This window comes from Mycteria americana, chromosome 10 (genome assembly GCF_035582795.1).
Source record: "Mycteria americana isolate JAX WOST 10 ecotype Jacksonville Zoo and Gardens chromosome 10, USCA_MyAme_1.0, whole genome shotgun sequence".
Classification (NCBI taxonomy): domain Eukaryota; kingdom Metazoa; phylum Chordata; class Aves; order Ciconiiformes; family Ciconiidae; genus Mycteria; species Mycteria americana.
The window spans coordinates 8,328,140-8,334,147 of NC_134374.1; positions in this window are offsets into that span (position 1 = coordinate 8,328,140).

The window sequence follows — 6,008 nt, forward strand, 5'->3', positions numbered from 1 at the left end:
CCAGGAGATGTGACATGGAGACAGATCACAGTGTTGACAGGGATGTGATTGCAGCTGATGCGTGCCACTGTAAAACCCAGGAGCGAGGGAAGGTATTAAGCGAATTAATGTTTATTATTTGTATGATGCCCACAGTTAGTCAGGGTGGTGCAGACAAGCGTGAAGCCAAGGGCACCACGCGGTGCTCAGGAACTGACAGCCCTGCTGGCAGCAGGCACTGGGAGCGTAATTTAGGACTCTGTGACGAGGTGACAGCCTTAGAGCCTCCAACAGCAGTAGCAGGAGGGAAGCGCAGGCAGAGCTGAATGCCAGGAGGCACGTGGTGAAGCGTCTGTCCCACCTTGGCTTTTGGCTGGGCTCAGGTGCCTTTTGTAGTGGTGGACTGGCAGCCTCTGTCCCCAGGAAACTTGTCTAACCTCCCTCCCCAAACGCCAACCTGTCAGCAGAATGCTTCTAGTGAGCAGTGGGGTTCTGCACCCCAAGGCAGCTCCGAGCATCCTGGTGGGGTTCCAGGCGTGGCATCCTGCAGAGGTACCCCTGCCCCCCCAGTGTCACACTGGGCCCAAATCAAAAGCAGTAGAGCAGACACACGCTTGATAAATATAGTCATGGCTGAGTGATGCTGGCTGTCCCATTAATGGTCCCCCATTAGTATAGGAACACATTACCTAAATGTTTCTCCTACACTAGGCGTCCAGGCTCCTTCTGTAGCCGACAGAGAGAGGCAGGAACATCTTTAGAGCTATTTATCCCACTCAGCTTGATGGGATGAACCTCCACCTCCACTGCTCTCTCCTTTGGCTGCAGAGGAACAAAGGGCCCAGCCCAGAGCAGCTGCCCGACCACAGGCACCTTGAATTGCCCCAGCCCCTGAGCAGGAGGCTCTGCCCCCTCCCAAGGAGCTTAACAACGCCACAGGGACGGGGCTGCAAAGCCAGCCAGGATCTGTGCCGACGGGAGAATGCGGGAGAGACACAAATGCAGAGGAACTTCAGAAATAACCACCGCGGCCTCTTGAGTCGGTAACGCTGCTCCAGGGCAGTGTTAGCATTTGCTTTGCAACCTGAACGGACGGGGAAGATTAAACTCTCGTACAGTGTGATCGACATGGGTGGGCGTGCACAGAGGATAAGCTTGTCCCTGCATCCCTGCAAGTGGCAGGGCCACCCTCTGGTGCCACACAGCACCCCCATGGCATAGCCTCCAGCCCCACCGGCTTGCGCACGGAGCAAGAGTCAGCCGGGTTTTTGAAGAGATGTAAACCATTTGCAAAACGTTTCCTTGTGACAATAAATTAAACGTCAGCTCATTACCACGGGACGGCTTACTCCAGATGCAGCTCCCAGTGTCTTATTTCAGATTATGATCACATTAAAATGGTCGTGGGCTGGCCAGTTGAAAAAGGGGGGCTTGCATCAAGAGATCATTATATCTGCCTGAGTCTGCCTGAATCCAAGAACAGATCCTCCCCTGGGAATATTATGTCCTTGTAGCTGTTCAAGTCTTCCCAGGAAGGGAACAGGATCTGCTTAGAGCAAATAGAAGCCATTACAATCAGGATAAATTAGTAATGGTGAGTGGGAGAGAGAGGAGGAGAGGCAAAGAGGTTATTGTGATTTTTCTTCCTACAGAGCAGGTGTCTGAGCTACTTACGTTGCCAGAAAACAGCTCCCTAGCTTCCCCTCCGAGCCCAGAGCTCCGACTGCTTGCTTACAGCTCAAGAGCCACTTTGGATTGTTAATAACTAGCAGGATGGCATTACGGGTTGTTAGATGCATGAAATCTGATTTCTGTTCCTAGTGGTAGCGTCTCATGTTTAGCGGCAGCACAGGCAGGTCTGTAGAGTGAGAAAAAGCAAAATATACTTGCATTTGCTCTGTTCAACACCACTAAACACACGCCTTTTTATCAGAAGCTGCAACGCCTGTTGAGGACTAATTGTGGGGGTCTTTAAGGTGCTGCAGGGGGTAGGACTGCGGCTCTGTGGTGTTGTGTATTTTCCATTTTGTAAAATACAGGATGCCAAGTAATTCGCTAAACCCTGACTGCAGTCCTGGAAAAAAAAAGGAAAACTAACCAGCAGAAATGCCTTCATACTCAGGACTCCTTCCTCTCCTTCTAAAACGATCTATTAAAGCAGGGCTGGTTTAGCTAGTTTGGGTCTACAACAGAGGCTGGATTGCCACAGCCCAGAGACAAGTCCAGCCATAATATGATTTTACAGCATTTTAAAGGGCGAGTATCTGCCTGCTTAAGCGAGCACCTATTTCAGGGCACTTGCAGGGAAACGACTGTACCACGGCCCCTCTCCAGCAGGAACGCTAACCAGAGCCCTCCGGCACGAACCTCGTGTGACCAGCAAATCTGGCCAGCTCAGCCCCTGCTCCTCTTTGTGTTTTTCCACTCCTCCTAGGATGCTGCTGCCTGCTGACATCTTCGCCCAACTTTATTCAGATTTTACTGTCTGACATGAGGCATTTCAGCTGAGTGAACGGGAAATTAATGCAAAACCAAAAGGAGCTTGGTCTAGGGCTGCTGAACTCCTGTAGGGCCCCTGGAGGAGACATTTCCAGCTCTTCTCTTGGGATTGTTCAGCCTGGAGAAAAGGAGGCTGAGGGGAGACCTCATCGCTCTCTACAACGGCCTGAAAGGAGGGTGTAGAGAGGTGGGGTCGGTCTCTTCTCCCAGGTAACAAGTGACAGGACAAGAGGAAATGGCCTCAAGTTGTGCCAGGGGAGGTTTAGACTGGATATGAGGAAATTTTTCTTCACTGAAAGGGTTATCAAGTACTGGAACAGGCTGCCCAGGGAAGTGGTTGAGTCGCCATCCCTGGAGGTATTTAAAGGACGTTTGGATGAGGTGCTTAGGGACATGGTATAGTGGTGGCCTTGGTAGTGTTAAGTTTACGGTTGGACTCGATGATCTTAAAGGTCTTTTCCAACCTATACAATTCTGTGATTCTGTGATTCACCATGCCCATCCCTCTCTCAGAAGAAAGAGATCTCATACAAGCCATTAATAGTAATTTCTCCATGGGCCTCCTGGAGGCCAATGCTCCATTTTTGTGCTGCTGTGAGCTGACCCAGAACCCTCCAACCAACCAACGTGTGCAGAAGGGTGGGAGGAGCTGGCAAACGCCCCAAAAGTAGGAACGGCCACCCCGGTGTTGCCCGCTCTTGCTCAAACCTCATTGCTACACATCAGCCATCTCCTGCTCATGACAGGCCAGGAGCTGGTGCTGCAGTACCAAAACACACTCAGAGTCCTTCTATGGCCCCACGACCTTCACCCTGACCTTCGCTGGGAGAGCTGCTCCTCGTGCCAGAGCCACCAGTACAAGGAGCCTCCCAAAAAGTGCAGCTCCTGGGAAAAAGTGGCTGCTCCTGGCTGACCCCATGGGAAGGGATTTCTGTTTCAAGGGCTCTCCACAGGTCAGTAGGACCTTGCGCAGCAGCGATGCTGCTGAGAGCAGCACAGCTCCAGTAACACATACCTTATAGCATCTCTGCAACCATGCTTCTGCATGGTGCTTTACAGTGAGCTTCCCAATGTCTTCCAACAACCTTTGCGACAGCGCTCAGAGGGACATCTCCTCCTGGGCATCCCTTTTAACAGCAATGGCAGATGACCAGGACACCTGAAGGGTGGAAAGTAAAGGGGTGGAAAAGAAAAAGGATTAAGCCATGAAAGATTAAAGTACAAAAGAGCCAACTAAAACAACCACCCAAACCTGGTGCTGAATATGCTCACTCTTAGTTATCAGGAGCTGAAGTGTGTTTATTTATTCAGGTTTTGATACACCGGTCTATTCGATACATTTTTTGACTTAATTTAACAAACCTGCAAAAATACAGTATTTCTTATTTCAATAGACCATATTATTACATGGGTTTATTTAGCCAGCATAATTTTCTCCCCAAATCTCCATAGTACTTCAAATTATTTTATCCTGTCTTGGTGAAGGATAAAGCTGAGCAAATATTTAGTAATGGATAATTAATTCAACCACTTTTCCATCTCCTCTGAGACACTCATTCACTGGATGTTGTTCAAGATTCAACAATTCTTTCTTTCTCTTCTTTAGTTAGCTTCTAAACTATTTTCAACAGTTTCTGATACCTGTAATATGAGCAGTTTTGAGTGGACATAGGCCACAGATTATATTTGCCTGATGGGGCAGAAATACTTTCTAGACTCTTGCTTTCTCTCTGGTTTTTTTGCTTGTAAGGTTCCTGAGAAAAAGTTATATAAATAAGGCATAAACTCAAAGGAAGCACATTCACTCTCAAATGCAGAACACTCATGGAAAGCAGTTGCCCGGCTCTACTGCAGATACCGGGTTTGTATTTTGTATTAAGAGGATGCCTAAGGGTCCCCGCCTGTAACCTAGCACTTCATGGGCCTGCTCAGCCCCTGGCATCACTTCTGTATCCAGCAAGAGCTCAGTGACCGCAGTCGGCTCCCACCGCGTCACCGGCACCTGCACGCTCGTATTCAGGGAAACGAGAGACACAAGCCACCTTTACTATATGCATGAAGTCTTACCTTCTTATGGAACGTCGCTTAACCCATTCTCCAATGAGCTAGTAAATACAGTCAGAAAACTTTCTATCATCTGCTTTTTCTTTGTTTTTCACCAGTCACTACCCAACTCACGTTATCATCAGCCCATGCCTATGGGCCTGAGTCTCTGCTGCGTGTAGCATTCACAGACAACAAAGGGCAGCATCATAAGCCACGTACAAACAGGCCGTTAACCTTATACTCACAATTCCTCCACTCCTCCATATGACACTGACAATAAAAGTGCCGTAAGTCTTTTTCTGACAAAGTGCTTTCTGCGCAGTAAGTGAAACCGATACGGCATAGCAGATTTTACTGCCTCAGATACAGCTGTGTTACAAATGTGCCTGTGGTTTGGCAGTGTAATCTTTTACTCTGATAAACTATTAAATGCCAAAGAAAGCTTCTTAAGTTAATCAGGCCTTAATTTAAATAAACAAGCCACCAAAAGATTAACAAAAATCCTCAATGGAATATGAATGCAAAAATAGTCTGCTCACAAAGTCCTGGGCCAAGTTCATAAAAGCAACTGCGCTGGGATGAACCCGGCCCACTGACATCCTTTTTCTCCCCTTATTGGCACCACCAATGAAAAAGCCGTTAATCTTCTGAAACACCGACACAAACATTTCCAGCTCCATTGACGCCAACAGCAGTTTTGGCAACGTCGTCACAACCGCGTGTGCTAATACTGCACGTGAGGAGGAGGAGGAGGAGGAGGAAGAGGAGGAGGAAGAGAAGGTGGGATGACTCCATTTTTGCGATGGAGAGAAGTCAGCTGAACCCTCCAGAAGAGCCCCAGACCTGCCCGAGCCGAAGCCCCCGGCGTCAGCGACCGCTTTCCCAGCAGGAATTCCCCCCGGGAGCACGCTGCGGGACAGGGAAGTGCTTGGGGAGAGAGCAGCAGTCCCGTGGGCATCTCCACTGCAACAAGCCCCTGCTCCGATGGGCAGGGCTCCTCGTGGTAGTTAGGTTATACGCATGCATAAATATTCACACGTTCAGCACCTAAACAGGTAAAGATAATAATTTAAAATCTCTCGTCTTAGACCCAATATTGCTATTTTATCCCCCAAAGGCAATAAATGACCAAACCTTGGTGAACAAAACGTGCCAGGCTGGAGCCCATACAACGTACCTTTGGGCTGACATGCTAGATATAGCAGGTCCTTCATTAGGTAGTTGTTACTTAATTCTGTTGCTCCAAGGACTCTCTCTTAGTGCTTTCAGTACTATGACTAGTACATTTTCAAGTATTACCTTTTTCCAATTGCAAACCCATCTTCTTTCTTTCTTTTTTCTTTTTTTTTTTAATTATTTAAAATAAATTTTAAAATGTATTTATTTTTATGAAAGCTGCTATCTCCCAAATGTCTTCATTTCATGAAAAAGTCTTGTTATTTCAAGCGTACATTTTTCCGTTCATTTATTTACAACCATCTTTG